At 40.3% G+C, this 18,205-nt stretch overlaps 1 protein-coding gene across 1 annotated transcript in view; it reads left to right on the top strand.

Annotated features, from left to right (window-relative positions):
- Positions 1-254: 254 nt before the first annotated feature.
- b3gnt2b (UDP-GlcNAc:betaGal beta-1,3-N-acetylglucosaminyltransferase 2b) overlaps positions 255-18,205 on the top strand; it is a 35,429-nt gene continuing 17,478 nt past the window's right edge. Inside the window, exon 1 of the mRNA XM_034100693.2 lies at positions 255-550. The gene's annotated coding sequence lies outside the window, so the exon portion shown is untranslated. The remainder of the gene's footprint in view (positions 551-18,205) is intronic.

The raw sequence follows: 18,205 nt of genomic DNA, 5'->3' as shown, positions 1-18,205 counted from the left end.
TGTTGTTTCCAGCTCCTCTCATCTCTGCCTCTAATCTCTAAATAAATCACAATCTGACCGTTGTGTCATGCTGTGATTCGACCGCCGAGAGCCACAGAGTCTGCACCGACGCACAACTAGAATATTACTCCGGAAGTGTACGGTGTCTGGCTTGAGTACTTTTTGTGCGTGTGCGTGTGTGTGTGTGTGTGCGTGCGTGTGTGTGCGTGTGTGTGCGTGTGTGTGTGTGGGGGGGGGCGGGTGTGTGTCTCGCTCCTCCACTGAGCGCAACGTCATACCCATAACCGTTGAAACCGTTCAAGGAAGAGCACGGTTCTCTTTAAGGAGTTTCTTCAGTCGGCGGCGGAGTGAAAACCGGAGCAGCAACAAAACAATAAAACGTACAAAACACCACGACGTTTCTTTATTTCCAGCCGCAGGAAAAACATGAGACGTCGTATGGATGTATTGAACTTTTCCGCCATTGTTTGGGTGACGAAGGACGGCTGAAAGCAGCAGAGTTTCTGGCAGGACTTTTAAGGAGAAACTGGCGACCATCAAAGCAAACCGAGTAAGTAACTTTGTACATCAAAGTGTGATTTAACTAAGTACATTTACTTACGTACTGTGCTTGAGTACAATGTTGATACTTTAACTTGAGTATTTCCTTGTTATGCTACTACTTTGTGCTTCTACCTCACTGCAATTCAGAGGTGAATCGTTTAATTGTACTCCACTACATTGACGTATTACTACCTTTAGCTACTTTACAGATTTGGATGAATGATGTGAAATCTAATCAAGTGTTGAATCAGACTTTAGTTCCACCTGGAGTATATTCACAAGCAGTATACAAAGTCATTCAAACTAGCTGCACCTTTACCTGTTTGTATAACACTTTAATGATCAATAATTATAAAACACATCATTTACATTATTCTGAAATGGACCAATCTGCACAATAACTACTTTTACATTTGGCACTAACTATATGTTGATGCTATTACTTTTTTTCAATTAAAAGTACATAATGCAGATTGGTCCATTTCAGAATAAAATATATGATATGTTTATATTATGATGATAAATGACTCTAGGTGTAGCAAAAGTATGATATTAAGTGTTTATTTTAAATTATTAATCAAAATCTGTAAAGTATCTAAAGGTATTACATAAACGTAGTGGGGTAAAAGTACACCATTTACCTCTGAATTGTAGTGGAGGAGAAGTACAAAGTAGCAACAAATGTAAATACTTAAGTCTCTCAAAATTCCACTTAAGTATCGATCATGAGTAATATACTGAGGTTTAGTATACAGAGTTGGTAAGACATTGATTAGTTGATCAATAGTATTTGTTTAAAGCCTTTCATCAAGCCAAAATACCCAATATGTACCAGTTTCGGCTTCTCAAATGTTCTTTTTACTATATTTATGTGTCCTTTTAATCTGTTTTTAAAGTTAAATTGAAGTCATATTGAGCTGGTGTAAGTTATGATTTGTATTACCTATAATTAAATGTTTTTGTTTTTAGACTAAAACAATAGATCCATTTATGGTACCAACAAATGAATCAGCGATGAAACTAATCATTAGTTAGGTTGTCCTGGTGAGTGTAAACACACAGAGTTTACTACACAAAGTGTCAGTGAAACCTTAGAAACCAACACAAACACCGGAAGATGTTAATCCAATATGTTTAGGAGATAACTGAGAGAATATCTTCTGAATGGTGTTTTAGTGTTCATGTTTACTGCCTTTTTATTTCTGATATCTAATGCAGAGCGAATCAGCCTGTCCTCTCTTTCTGATGCCTAATGTGCTCTCCAAGATACACGTTTTTACTCACATGAGCAACATTTTCCAGCTGCACAGATGTGTCAGCACTGCTATATTTATAAGGAAAAAAGTCCAGACCACACTTTGGATGAGTGGCCTTTTTGATTACAGCCTAACTTTAATAAGATTTGATATGGAAAATATGGAAATGATTAGCTTGTTTTGGTAGTTTGACTCCTTCACTAACCACCTGAATCCATTAAATGAGCTTGGATTAATATGTGTGTTGGCATTTATGTCTTTCAGTCCTGCCTACAAGGTTGTAGTCATGATAACGACTGCGTTATTTTCATTTTGACGCACCAAGGCTGCTTATCTGTGTTACTGGATCAAGTCCCTGCCCTCCTGCATGGTTAGTAGCTTGTGACACTAATATCCTCATACAGAACAGCGTGTATGTACAGAGCATCTCTTGTTCTGATTGTCTCAGATACAGATGAGGGACGTTAAAATGACTCGGTTCTGTGCATTTGATGAAAGGTAAAGCCTGTTTGATTGTAAACACATCTTGTCTGTTACAAATACGGTCTAATTTGAATACAGCAATTCAAAGTATTTTTTGACAAAATGATCGTCTATTCGGTCACCTCGGAGTCATTTTGCCATTAGGACACAGACAAAACTCTGCATAAACAGCCACTCATTTCTCCCAGCTGTGCAGATTGCTTGTATTTAGACATCTCCTCCAGCTTAGTGAGTAATCGCAAGTTTCTGGCTCAGATTGAGGGTCACATGATGTGCACTCACCTGTTGATTACATCAAACCTGCTTTCTGCATACAGGACGTTTTCTCCGCCCATCCTCATGTATTTACCCAACCTTATCCTCTTCTGAACCCTCGACTCAATACTGAAGTCAATACTGTTCCAGACAGTGGCTGACTAACTGTTTCTAGAGCGCTGGAGAGGAAGAGGGATGAGTAATATCATCCATCCATACCCAGAGTGTTATCCCCATGTGATAAAGAAACAAATAGTTGAGTCAGGTTTATTTTTTGTTTGATGGATGTACACACAACTTAAGTGTGTGAAGGGATACACAATTTGAAAAAAGCACCCAGTTGCAGTAATTTTGACTGATAATGTTTAAGACATCATTCACATTATCATTGGAAAATATAATAATATGACCGTCGTGTGATTTTATTGAGGGTCCTACCAAACAAGGTTTTTACTTCATTCAGATCAAGGTCAGTCAATTCAGTACATCCCAAATGGGAAATCTAGACCTACAAATGGATTCTGCTAATAATGGGGGCATCTCATCAGATCTGTACTATAACCACTCTGCCGCCATTCATGTCGACACAGATATCTGTTCTGTCCTTAGAGGGACCGTCACACTATCTCGAACAGTTTCAATTTGTACTGAAATTATTGAAAATGTCGGATACAGGATATATGGATTCTCCTCACTAAATACTCAAAATACAACAAATCATACCCAAGTATACTTGTTTAAAATAACAGTACAGTGAGATATATATATATATATATATATATATAACATTCCCTTTATGAAAACCGTTGACTTTAATATGAATCACATTGTTAAATTGCCATCTTGAGACTTGACATACATGTGCCATCCCACTTCAACTAACTTTGTTTTTCTTCTACCTTGACTTTATATATACATATTAGATTCATTGAAAATAATAAAGAATTCACTCTTTAAGTGCTCCACCTTTTACAATGATACCCGCCTGCCCAAAATAACACCTTCCTCAGCTTGAAGAGTGCTACTTAAGGACAGCATTACTGAGATGTAGTAACTGAACGCTTCTGGTCAAAAGCTAGTGAGGTTAGCCACAATGACTCCTTTTCTGTTTCCACACATGTTAGATACTTGCAACTAAGCATCCTTTGTGCTGAGCCAGGCTAAATACATCCTACGCAGACCTGGTAAACAGAAATGAAACTTACATTCATCTATTGTCTTCTGAAAATGTGTACGAGATAAACAAGCTAACAGTCCTAAAATGTCAGCATTTCTGTGATACTGTTTTCCCTTATATGGACATCAGAGTATTATTGAGATTGGTGTTGCACGGTCTACCGGTACTTGATATGTACCGCGATACCCTGCCGTTAAAAACGTTACGATTCCTCCGTTTCATTAGTATCGGTACTTTAAGAATGACGGGGAAAAGTACTCCGGTGAGAAAGCGCCGTTTTAATAAGAGCCGTGTGTGTTCAGCGCTCTGCTTCCACTCCCTGCACTGCAGTCCCGCCCCTCTCAAGCACGCTCTAAGTCCCTCCCCTCTCTCGTGCACGCGCTAGCTGCCAGAGCATGTGAGAAAACAGGGAGCAAGTGGCTGCAAGTGGGAGTGCAACTGCCGCTGCGCCTCGGCTTGTTGACTAAAAAGACGCCAGAAGCGAAATTCGGAAGTATTTGAGCAGCGATATCTCTGACAGTGAGGGCAAGCCTGCGGACACCACAAGGCCTGTCTGTGAGACATGTTTCAGATCCCTGCAGACCAAGAATTTAAAGACAGACAGGTTTGCGAATGTGATAGATAACATAATTACATCATGCTCAGCCCATGCCCTCAAATCTAAGTCAAACAAGTGTAATTTATTTTGTCACAAACGAACGTTTTCGTAGTTTGACGAGGCAATTAATGGCAATGATAACTGTCTAATATGGCTATCTTTTTAGCTAGCTTACCAATGTGGCTAACATCTGCAATGTACATTGTCAATAATTATTTATATTACTGTACTATTACATGTTAATAAAATATTAATATTAACGTTATTAAAGTTACCTATCAAAGAAATCACATAAACTCAAGTATAAAGACCATGTTGTAAGAAAACACTTAACAGATAAACTACAATTTTATTGATCATGAAAATAATAAAAGAAAAGTATCGAAAAAGAATCGGAATCGCAATTCTTGACTTGGTATCGAAACCAAAATGTTGGTATCGTGACAACACTAATTGAGATACTAAGTTAAAACATCCACAGGAGTTGCTGTTTTTTAATTAGAAAAAAGGAAAGATTATAGCTTACATCGTGAATGATACAATGCAGAAATAAAACCGCAAAATACAAAGGTTTGAGGTCATAAAGCACGTGTCCCTAATAATCACTTTTCAAACATCAATGTCTGACGAAATTGACCTAAAATACCATTTAAAAACCCCTTTGTTTGCAGAGGTTAATACATGATACAGTATTAAGTATCCATGGCAGCGGATGTAGTTGACAAAGGCCTGTAGCAATACTTCAGAAATCACTATTTTCCTGCTTCCTGTTCTTAAACTCAGACCACACAAAACAAATATATTTAAAGGCTTGTTCAACCAGATTTCACCAAAGCCTTTGAAAGAGAGCCGAAGGGTTCAAACGGCTGGCTTTGTTTCCTTTCTCTGACACCAGTTATGCCTAAGTAATACAGATGCAGCTGCTGCCTTTAAAGTGCTTTGCTGCTGCCGGTTTCCAACATCCATTAACGGCAGCTTACCGGGATATAATGCTGCATGGACACAGCTAATCCATAATGTTAGTCATTTTTCCAACAGCGGTAGCTTCGGACTATGGCAGTGAGTTTAAACTCTTTACGGGTATTAAGGGGAAGATATAAACTGACACCAGTATTGCCTATAATGGCCAAAGCACACAGAGAACTATTATGTAAATGGTACCTTTCATGTACTCGAGATACTGAGCAAACTGAAGCTTCAAACCATTGAGAAGCACATTTAGACTCTTTTGTTTGGCAGAGAAGGCCGGTGGTTTTGTTCCTGATAACCGTCTGGCAGAGATAACAATGATGTTTGTGAATAAGACAAGGTGCTTGTGAAACAGGATACGACCTACAGTTTGGCGACATATGATGAGCTCTGACGCATAACACAAAAGGGGTTATTCATTCAAGAGGAACCATGTCAAGTTTCACAAGCACAATCCCTCAAGGAAATCACGCAACTAAGAAACAATTGAGTAAGAGTCCAGGAAGCTTATTTACGAATGAACAGTGTTTAATAAAACAAACGGGGGGGGTGGTGTCTACAGAAGGTCCCGTTGTGATAGACACAGTTCGGCACTAGTCAAAGTGTTGGACACAAAGAGAAATAAGTTGCTAAGCTAACCCTGGTCAGTTTTCTTTAACCTTGTTTGCACTAGGGCTGTGCAATTAATCATATTTTAATCGCAATTACGATTTTGGCCTGCCACAATTACGAAAACAACATAATCGAAATAAACGATTATTTAGCTTTGCTAGGTTGTGACAGTGCACTGCAACATATTTGCTTTTATTTATCATATTTATAGATGTTTAGTAGCTTGTTGAAGTGCGCTCCAAAAATATTTGTTGATCTTGTTTATTGGTATTTATTATTTTGATATTATTCATTTAAATATAAATATATCATTTATTTTATTTATTCGTTTTTCAGTTGAATTCTACATTCAGGGAGATCAACAGTTAAACAGATACTGTTCAAATTATTATTTTAATTTGTTTTAAAGTTCAATAAATGGATGTTTTCAAAGTCAATGAATAATCGTATTTAATAATCGTGATGTCAATTATTGACCAAAATAATCGTGATTATGATTTGTGCCATAATCGCACAGCCCTAGTTTGCACCATTGTTTGATTCTTCCTCTCTTCCTGCCCTCAGTCCCCGAGGATCGGTAACATACTTATTTAGCCGTTTATAGTCCATAATCCAGACCTGGTGCAGTTTGGTGTTGCACGGGAGCCAATCCGTCGTCTTTTACTTGTTCCCAAAGGCTTTTTCCTTTGTAGTCTTTGCCGGTTGTTGAAGGTCACGGGTATCCAAGGCTCCAGCTTAATCAAATGTAAGTTATGATCAAACTCTATTTAATCTCATTAAAACATTCAAATGTAATGCACATGGAAAATTATAATCTGATTATTTTAATGTGATTTAGTTGAGATCGAGTGCCGTTGCAGAAAGACAATAATGGATGCTTCACAAAAAAAAGAGACATGGATATCCTGTTTTTGAAATGTGGTTCGATGTGCAACTCATCGAGTCACGTTAGAATAAAGGAAGTGTCAGTTTTATCAGGGGTAGACATTAAGGGTAACAATCTACTGGCCCGGCCCCACCATGGTAACCACTGGCCCGGAGCATTCGTCCAAAAATCGACTAATAATGAAGAAAATGAACACATTTGTTGCCATAGTAATCGATGCACAACCTACATTACTACTTGTACTACAACATTTGAATAATCAGTTCTTCCTCATTTTCCTCAATTGTTCATATTTGGTTTATTCAAATAATGATATTGTGGTCATTGTTAAAAAACGTCTGCTATTATTATATATTATTATTATTATTTGTATAATGCACTTTCTGCCTTCCTGTCATTAGGAGTTAGACATGTAATGGCTATGTAATAGATTAGATTAGAACCTTCATTATCCTAAACTGCTGGGACATTTCCCTCTAGCCAATACCTTTATATTGTCTACTCTTCACTTGCTTGTCAGCATAGGTCGCCATTGATGTACAGAGCCGACAAAATACCTTGTTTATATCATCATATTGAAGCCGACTCCATCGATCAAGCTGGCTGAACCTTTCTCTCCCTCTTCTTCTCATGCTCCCTGTCACTCTCCTTTAACTCCTCCGGTGACATTCTTTTATTTGAAGATTGTTTTTTGCTTGGCTGGTTACCGGTGTTTTTACATTTACATTTTGGCGAATGGTTAGGTGGCGCGAAAGTCTGTAGTGAAGGAACGCGCTCTCGCTGCACTCCGCAGCAAAAACAGCTGTTTGCTTTTCACCCAACAACGATAACCGCCTCACAAAACGCTATGTTGTAGCGTTAAAGAACGAAACTATTTAACAAAATTGCTTGTCAAAATACCAATACCACAGGACAATGTGATTTTTTTAAATCAATATTTGTAATGTGCCGAGCGGGCAAGTGGAAAGTACGTTATGCTGGCCCGGGGTGTCTAAATAGTGCTTCTGGGCCAGCGGGCCATTTACAATGTCTAGCCCTGGTTTTACTGAGTGAGGCGGGTGTGGCTGAGTCAGCACTTCTTCAATGTTATGATGTAAGGTAGACATTATTAGGATTGTTATCAGCCAAGGAACGGTGGGTTTTGAACAATAGCTGACAAAGTCTTTGATGTTCTTGCTGTATATTAGGAAGTAGGTCCTCCCATTTTTCGAGGGAACTTTCAAATCATCACTCAATGAGACTTCCTTACGGCCCCTACACACGGCGGCGTGCGTTGCCGCTTCAACGCTTCTGCCCATTCACTTTGAATGGGGTGACGTAACGATTCGCCGAACTGCATTGTGGGAGGAAAGCGTAGCTTCTCTCGAGGTGCTCGCTGCAAAAGTAGAGCAATGTTCTACTTTTGCCGCCTCGACGGAGGCGTCAGCCAATCAAATCCCTCGTATGTAAATCTGACAGTACAAGCAGTAGCCAATCAAACCGGGTGTATGTTGGGAGAGCCAGACCGCAGTTATTTCCCATATGTCAACAAAAGGAGGAGAAAATGATCGTGGCGGTAGGGAACATACAGGGATACAAACCGGAGGAGCCAGGCATGGGGGGAGGTGGCAGAGACAGTGGGGGAAACTGGTAGGTTTTCGCTTGTTTGGGGAGTTTATATCCAGTGTATTTCGTTTGAATGGACAGCTAGCAAGCATAGACAGTATATTTAGCCAGCATGGATGTAGCATGAATGCTTTGCTTTGTATGTCCGGGGCGGGACATTCATGTGGTTGGTTGTTGGTCGGGCTGCTCGCGTTGACTCCCCAAGCTCAAGACACGCCCACCGCCAAGCGGCAACGCACGCCGCCGTGTGTAGGGGCCGTCACTGTATCAGCATTACCCCTAGTTTCCACCGTCTGCGGCGCGTTACGGGCGCATTGCGGCTGCGCCGCGGCGTCCGCAAGGATCGCGGCCACTCTAGTCAATGGGTGCTATTCCACCAGACGCGCCGCGTTACGGCCCAGAAGCGTCTCGCCGCTGGGCTCCGCTCGAAATAGGATTGAAGTCTATTTTTCGACGCGACGCAGCCGTAAGGTAATGTCCGGCAGGAAGTGGAACGGTGACAACATCCGGCCCACCCCCCAAATAAACTAATTTGCAGACCCCCCTTCACATCACTACATCATACGTTTTTATATTGGAAGTGGAAAAACACTTGATTTTATATGACGCAACAAATCTTTTTTACAAGGACAACACCAGCGTTCTCCTTCGGTTTACAGGCACTGTGTGTAAATTATATAGAATAATTAAGATGATAAATGCATTTTTTTTACCACTAAAATACAGCAACCCATCTTTGATTCATTTTGTTTTTAACTGGACTGTTACAATTATTATTAATTATGTCTGCAGTCTACAACACAACCAAATAGGAAATAACAACAATAAACACGATTTTAAACAGACACAAACATAAACCATTTAACTACGTAGCTACTTACTTTCTTGTAGAAGTACAAATGTCCAAGAAATATGCCCAAATCAACAAGAACTGCGAGCCGGCATGCACGACGCTGCGCTTCCGTAATGCTTCTGAAACGCTCGTATATGACGCCGGACCAAAACCGCGGCGCAGCCGTAACGCGCCGCAGACGGACCCGGTGGAAACTAGGGGTTAGTTGCATTATTACCGTAAACACAGCCTCTCTGTCTCTCAATTATTGACTCACACTTCCTAAATGGCCTGGCCTTATCTTAAAACAAACCTGTGGTCTGCCTTTTTCTCTTTTAAGATGCACTCAGTAATCCCCTTTGAGTTTCTCTGGTAATTGATATGCCTTCCTGTAATAACTGCTGTCATTAGCTGCAATCTGCTGGTTTCCACTGGAAGGCCGAATCGCCCACAGCTGCACAGAAGCTTCTGGTCAGTCCAATTAGATGTATGAAATTGCAGAAATGAAGCGCTGTAGAACAAGAGTAAAGCCAGAAGTATTTATTTGCATTATTGGTAGTTGCTTTCTCATCCCAAAAAGCAGAAGGGTTATTTTTGTAAAGCTTTTTTTTGGTATATTTTGTAGTAAATAACCTCCTTAGGTTAACCTGTACATTTCTTTAAGCATTCATTGTTTTTGTTGTAATATCAGTTGGTCAAATCAATGACCGTGTGTATCACAACTGGTGGTTTATAGTGAAAACAGCTCTTTGGACTTTTATTATAGCACTTTTGATATTTTTTGGGGTGTTTAAGACCTGCAACTTCATTGTTTTGTTCACTTTTTTTCATGGCTTTCCTTAGCCTCATCTCGAGCTGCATGAATCGTCTGTTCTCGGGGGTTGTTTTAAATGTATTTATCTCCCTGAACTCAATGTTCTCCCGGGTTAAATAAAGTATTCCGATCCTTACATTTTGTAGCAGATAAAAGTGAATATTTTTAACATCTGGACCGCTAAAACATTTAAAGAATTGACATCAGACTTTGAGAACTTGGGATGAACACGTTCTGATATCGAGTTGACCAAACTATAAATCGAGGAGAACAATCTGTTGATAATCCAAATCAAATTAGACGTTAAAGGAAGGACTATACGCTGTTGTACGTGACTTAAAGGTCCCCTATTATACTGTCTTTCATCAATATCTTAGAGGTCTCAGATATATCCAGAGCCTGTCTCTGATTGGCTGAAACACCAAACGGATCATTGCAGCATTACCCATAATCCCCTCTGTTTCAGCCCTGTTTCCAAAGTGCTGATTCTCTGTCTGTTACTTTAGATGAAAACAAGGAGCCCCTCCCCACGCCCCTCTGAGAGAGATTTGGTTACAAAGAACTCAATGGTGCTCTAGAGGAGATTCAGGTGATAAGGGGGGGGGGGGGTACCTTGTTGCTGATTGGCTAATGGTTACACAAGACAAAAAAAAGCGTTATTACATCATAAAGTGGCCAAAAAAAGTGTTTAAGACCCGCAACTTCATTGTTTTGTTCCTTTTTTTCACGGCTTTCCGTAGCCTCATCTCGATCTGCATTAATCGTCTGTTCTCGGGGTAGAAAAGCAGCAAGATAGCTGAATAAGTGAGAAGAAGCCTGAATGTCTGACCTGCATTTGGCTGCTCACAGAAACACCACTCCAAATGGATGTTAATATTACTCCATATTTGATAAATGTGTATGTGGGAAAGTGTTTGCTAACAAGTTTAGAAAATGGTTTCGAATAACAATACGGTCCCTGATGAGAGTGAGGGCTGTAGATTATTCCAAGCAGCTGCATTTGGACTTCCAGTGATATCCTATACCATGACCCGTAGACATTGGTGGTTGATGATAAACTGATGGGATTGCATTGATGTTACTTTAGACCAGTGGTCGCCAACCAGTCGATCACACTCACACTCGCGATCGACCGGTCTTTACCCCTGCCTATATGCCGTGAGCTGGCTATGGAGCCTTCATTGTAACAGTAATTCAGATGCAATTAGCCTATATAAAAGGCCTCAAATTGGAAGCACTGTCTGGGCCGTCTTTTTCACTAAATTCTGCAATAGGTAGATCTCGCCTTTCACCGAGGCCGAGGTCGGTGATCTTGGGCTTAAAAAAGTTGGTGACCTGACCACTGTTTTAGACCATAAGCAAAATTAATCAAATGTAGGTCAATGATGCTTAAAGGTGGGGTAGGTAATTCACTTCAGAAACACTTGTTATATTCCATGGAATGCTCTTAACATCCTGATAGCAATGAATATCTTAAATGCTTTGTCAATAAATACATAATAATAATGTGGAAGCCGTGGCGCTGTAAAAAGCACGACCAATCATCTGAGCCGGCCCGGCTAAAGTAAATGGATGGCCTACCTGCCTGTCAGCCTTCCATCTGGGCACAAACTTATCTCGTGCCCTCATTGGTCATGTGCGCGTTCGTGTGTGATGGAGGAGGGGCTCTGTGAGGAAGCCTGAAGGAAGGGGCAGATATTTTTTCGGCTGCGTACTTTCAAATTCTAGCGCACTCGAGCTGGTTTCTCCATTCTTACCTACCCTACCTTTAATACTCAAAGCTCTCCGTAGGGTTTCGTATTGTGTTGGCAGCTCATTCCTTAAAACAGATAGCTTATCATGAGAGGAAATAAGAAGGGTTTATTTCAAGTGTGTTGGGGCGGTGGTGGCGAAGTCGATAGGGACTTGGCTTGGGAACTGGAAGGTCACCAGTTCAAGTCCCCGAAAGACCAAGTGCTACCGAGGTGTCCCTGAGCAAGGCACCGTTCCCCACATTGCTCCCCGGGCGCCGTTCAAAATGGCAGCCCACTGCTCCTAACACTAGGATGGGTCAAATGCAGAGAAATAATTTCCCCATGAGGGATTAATAAAAGTTCATCTTAATCTCTTAAGTAAAACTTAGATCAACTTAGATTTGATAGAAAATGTTTTCAACTTGATTTTGTTTGAAAAGTGGGCTTCTTAACACATGCATACTGTGTAATATCTGTTTTCATCTATATTTAAGAAGTACAATACAATACGAGCACAAGTTTCATTTGTGGGCCATACACATTATACTTTTTAGTTTGGACACCCCTGCTTTAGACTATCAACATGTGTAGGTTTTGAATCTAACAACATTGTATTCATGGTGGTAGTGCTGCTTCATATTGCTAAAAATCCCAATCCTGACATTTCTTTGTATATCACTACTCTCACAGTTCTTGTTTTTAAGACAGTGATACCGTCAACTTTGAGGAATATCAGCGTCCACTTTGTATCCGTCCTTATGACATCCGTACATGACTGCAGCCTGAGAGATGTACACCATGTCTTTCCCGTCACACTGCGAATCATCACTGTCGGTATTACACCTGGCATATTTTATATAATGCATTGACATGGACTGCAACTGTGTTTGTCACACTCTAGTCACACAATCACACACACACTCTCCGACACACTGACACGTCTTTAAGTTTAAATTATGTTGAGTGTGAGGGAACATGTCGAGCCACAGAGAGATGACCTTTAGCATGCACAGTCAGTCACAAGTATTTGTTGATAATTGGAAATGCCATTCTAGTGTGTGTGTGTGTGTGTGTGTGTGTGTGTGTGTGTGTGTGTGTGTGTGTGTGTGTGTGTGTGTGTGTGTGTGTGTGTGTGTGTGTGTGTGTGTGTGTGTGTGTGTGTGTGTGTGTGTGTGTGTGTGTGTGTGTGTGTGTGTGTGTGTGTGTGTGTGTGTGTGTGTGTGTGTGTGTGTGTGTGTGTGTGTGTGTGTGTGTGTGTGTGTGTGTGTGTGTGTGTGTGTGTGTGTGTGTGTGTGTGTGTGTGTGTGTGTGTGTGTGTGTTCTTATTGCCCTCTGATGTAAGTTTCTCTTCATACTGCTACAATTCTGTATAACTTAGTGTTTTGCGCTCGGTCTAACAAGATGAATGCAGCAGACTTGTTGGCTCTGATTGTTTTGGCTACAGAGAATCAAAGCATCAGTCTGTAACGTATCTCTCGGTGTTGCTCAGGTGTCACTGAACAAGACGCCATGAGCTGGAGACACTGTGAGTCATCGCTAAAACCTGACCGAAAGCTTTCAATGATGCATCGACAGTATATATCATCTTGAGGACACACGCCTTTTTTCACACGTTAAATATATACAGCTGCAACTTTTCAGCTTGTCAATTATTTGTAAGATAAGTCATCATTTTAATAATTTGTCGGGCAAAAATGGCCAATAAAGTTTCTTTAAATATGTGGATTTCCTGCTTATTATTTTATTTATTTTAGTAAAATTGGCACTATTTAATACTATTTCATCTTTACACTTTACTTTAACTTCCTAAATGTATATCTTTATTTATGTTATGTTTTATTGCACAGACCTTTACTTGTTTTTTTGTTTAAAATGCACCTTGGTTGCTGATTGGCTAATGGTTACTCAAGCCAAAACATCGTTATGACATCATAATGTGGCCAAAATCTGATCAGCTCATTTTCAGACAGGTTTTTATTGAAATGGATCAAAAAGAGAGAGAATCTTTGTTCCTGAAACTTTCAGAGTCTCTTTCCACAGAGGGGACACATATTGATGTAGAAGAGACATGAAAAAGTGGATCTTGCATAATAGGTTACCTTCAATTTCACATCCAGTAGAGTGCCAAATACTAACCAGATGTTTATATTTAGTTTGCAGGTCAGGTTTATAAAACATGCTTTCAATAGGAGTGTGGTGTGTGTACACGGCTAATGTTATTTCCCCTTTTTTGGCTTCCTTCCTGTTTACACACCTGTTTTTATTTGATCGCAGCAGCTTAGAAAAATTGTTGGCTCTCTAAACTACTCCATCAGGAGTGCCAAGTTGAGTTTGCAAAAGGCGTCTAGCTGTGAGGGAATGAGTCCTGTTTTCCCCATGGATATTTAAATGTGAAAAGAAAATGTTTGGTCATTTAAAGGGGACCTATCATGCAACATGCACTTGTTGATGTCTTTTATACATAAGGATGTGTCCCAGGTGTGTCAGGGAACTCACGCAGCGTCAGAAAATAAAACCCATGGACACATGTTGATGTAGAAGAGACATGAAGAAGAGGGGACACATGTTGATGTAGAAGAGACATGAAGAAGAGGGGACTCATGTTGATGTAGAAGAGACATGAAGAAGAGGGGACACATATTGATGTAGAAGAGACATGAAGAAGAGGGGACACATGTTGATGTAGAAGAGACATGAAGAAGAGGGGACACATGTTGATGTAGAAGAGACATGAAGAAGAGGGGACTCATGTTGATGTAGAAGAGACATGAAGAAGAGGGGACACATGTTGATGTAGAAGAGACATGAAGAAGAGGGGACACATGTTGATGTAGAAGAGACATGAAGAAGAGGGGACACATGTTGATGTAGAAGAGACATGAAGAAGTGGATTTTGAATAATAGATGACCTTTTTAAAAGGAAGTCCGGTCATCATCAGTCAAGATGTCCGTGTCACGGTGGAAGCTGCAGTGGGACCCTTGGCCTCTGAATGCCGGTGCAGACGGTCGATATGTGGTGGGCAGACGCCACCTCTCTGGCTTTCAGCACTCAGGCTATTAATGGCGCTCGCTATTCACAACATGTTGCTGTTAGGCCCACTTTCTCTCATGTGGGCACATCCTCTTATATTCCTCCGACCTGCACGGGTCAAGAAGTGCATTCAAATATCCGTTTTGGCCATAGCTTCAAGCTCTGATGTCTCTGGGTGTGCACACAAAGATTCCTCTGTAGATATTCATGGTCCATTTTTAGGACACATTAATGCTGGCAGTGTTTCAAGCTGTTGCATTTTTAGCATGGCGTGACTTTCGGCTTGTGCCTTTTATTTCTGTTTCTCCCCGAGGACGTCACATCCACCTCCTCGGTGGAATTCAAAAAGTAGAACATGTGAGAAGTGGATCAAAACATGGCAAGATATGTTACAATTCAGAGCCAGTTATCCAACACCAGTTAAGACCAAGGTCCAAACGCCACCAATGCTTTTCCTCAATGATTGATTGACTGATTGATTGATTCCCCTCCCCAGTGAAGGGTTGAACTTTGACCTAAATGGGGCCTCTATGGTGGACACTTGCTTGTTGACTGGCTTTCTATCTGCTATCTCTCTCTCATGCACGCACACACACACACACACACACACACACACACACACACACACACACACACACACACACACACACACACACACACACACACACACACACAGCACTGTTCCTATTTTAGCTCCATGTGCCCTGTCAGGGTGTCCGCGGGGTCTTAAAAAGTATTACAAGTTGATAAATCTATTTAGCGAAAATTAAGGCTATTAAAAAATATTAAACGGCATTTTCCCAGGTATTACATTGTGTAGCTTGTCTTCAATAAGTGTCCAAAGAGGTTGTGTTCTACAGTCTGCCTGAATGTAATCATGGCGTAGGTGTGTAGTGTGATTCTGTGGAGTTTATTGATGGCATCCCGTTGGATTGGACGTCATCTGAACAGGACATCGCGCGCTCACTGCTTGATAGCGTGAAGGTCCGTTTACGCCGGTTGTTACAACATCGTTATGGGGAAATGCAAGTCTGAGTCCAAATGGTTGGAAGATACGGAGGAAGGACAATCAATACTGGATATAGTCAATGTGAGGTAAAGTGTGTCGCCAAGGTAACCGGTTAAAACTCGAAGTGGCGATGAGGTCTTAAATGTATGGAAAGGGTCTTAAAAAGGTCTTACATTTGACTTCAGGATTCCTGCATATTGACCTGTTCTGTTTTGCTTACTGTTGGCAGGTTTATAGCTGAACTGGGTGTGTGCACTTCTTAGTAAAGGGAATAGTCTATTATAATGATATTAACTGATAATAATAAAAATGCCTTTTATACCTGGGGCCTTGGACAAGACTGAGTCCTGCTGCCATTGAAGTTTGGCTAATAATGAACACTAAGCAGGTTTAGCTTTTAAGTTCTTCTTCATTCATTGTTTTTTTAGCTGCAAACACAAAATGGCAGTTAACATGATGTTGAACCTGAACGTTATTACCAGTTAGGAGCCGCTGTGTAACCTAATATGTTTTTCTCCCAGGAAGGTTATAAGGGCCTTGTGGCAACCCATAAATAATATCAGATGTCAGGAAAGCTCACACGCCTTTAGGGTTTATTTGTCATTCTTTGTGACGGCAGCATGCAAAGGATAAACTACCGTCTTATATCTGCTCCCTGATCTCTCGGCGAATTGAAAGTACTTATTGCCTGAGATCGCATGCTGTGGTTTTATTAAAAGTGCCAAGTGCTAGGACTGTCTTAGGGAAGAAAGCTTTTAGATGTGCAGCTCCACTAACTTGGAACAGTCTGCAAAAAGAATGGAAAATTACCAAGCTAGTACCACTACATGTTTTTAAAGCTCGGTTGGATGCTACACAATCAGATGCTGTTGGTTCCTGTACATGTGGTTACATGTACATTGTAATCCCTGTACATTTTGCTGTATGATGTCCTTTTGTTGTTCTGTTGTTTATGTTTTTATGTCTTCTTGTGGAACCGACTGCTGCAGGTCTCCCTTGAAAAAGAGATCATTGATCTCAATGGGATTTTACCTGGATAAATAAAGGTTTTGAATTGAATTGAAAGGAGCTGGTGAATTATTAGCGACTGCATTTTTTTTGAATTGGTACATTTCACATTTCTGATAGATTAGGTTAGTCACTTTTTGAAACCTAAACAATGATGTTGATGTGGAAACTCTGTAATTGTGATGCCGTTTCTAAATCTCATCAATCCAAGCAATCCTACTATTTGACATGGTATAAGCTAATAAAGCATTCTGCCGGATTGACCAGTCTCAGGTCTTCAGGGACTGGTCAGCTTTCTGTCCCCAGAGTCAGAACTAAACATGGAGAAGCAGCGTTCAGTTATGCTCCAAATATCTGGAACAGACTCCCAGAAACCTGCAGGTCCGCTGCAACTCTTACTACTTTAAAATCCAGGCTGAAGACTTTTCTTTTTGTCGCTGCTTTTAATTGAACTATTCACATCTTAAACTGCACTGTAACTTTTATCCATGTACTTTTTCTTTTAATGTTTCTTTTATTATCTTTTCTTTTTTAATGCTTAATGTCTTTCATTTTTTGTAAAGCACTTTGAATGGCCTTGTGTTGAAAAGTGCTATATAAATAAACTTGCCTTGAATAGAGACAGATATATGAGTTAGGTCATTGTGATTGACAGTGTGCAGAAATGTTTGGTCTTTTTAAACAAATACAATCATTTAAAAATAAATGCTACAACAATTAGATGAGAAAGTTCCCTGGGCGAGTTGATAGTGCTTTGAAATTAAGAAGTAAAAGCCACGTTTCTGAACAGGTCAAACAGACTGTTAGAAGCACTTTTCTTATATAAAGGAAACTCTAGTGAAGAGTAAAGCGTATTAAGATGAGTATCAGTGGATCCCTTTAGAAAGTATAGAGACATTCCATTGTTTATGAACTCCTCTGCTCATATTTGCTCTAACATTGTTGGATAATCATCAGTGAATATGTCTGACTGTTAGTCAACAATGCCACACAGTGAAAGGTGAGGTTCTCATTATCTGCTGACCTCTCACATCTAAGGGGAAACAATGGTTTAATGTTTTACTACCCCGGCGGTGTGTTTAGAGCGAGCGTTACACCTCAGTGACTTTACCACACGCTACAAAGATATTTCTTTACCTACCTATCAGGGTTTCCGCTAGGATTTTTTCTCGCCGGTCAAATGTCTGGGCAGAATTTATTTTACCGGACTAATTTGAAACTTACCGGTCATATTTCAATAATAATAAGAGTTGTGTAGCAGAGTTTCCGTTAGCATGTAATTACCGGACTATGAGCAGATATGCTTCAGTTTAAAACTCAGTTCACGGGCTCATTTTTATATTGCTTCAGTTTATAATCGTAACAGATCGAAAAATTCAGATTCATTTTTCAAT

Source organism: Pseudochaenichthys georgianus, chromosome 15, assembly GCF_902827115.2.
Source record: "Pseudochaenichthys georgianus chromosome 15, fPseGeo1.2, whole genome shotgun sequence".
Taxonomy (NCBI): Eukaryota; Metazoa; Chordata; class Actinopteri; order Perciformes; family Channichthyidae; genus Pseudochaenichthys; species Pseudochaenichthys georgianus.
The sequence above is the reverse complement of the archived record's forward strand: the minus strand, read 5'-3'. Positions and strand labels throughout refer to the sequence as shown.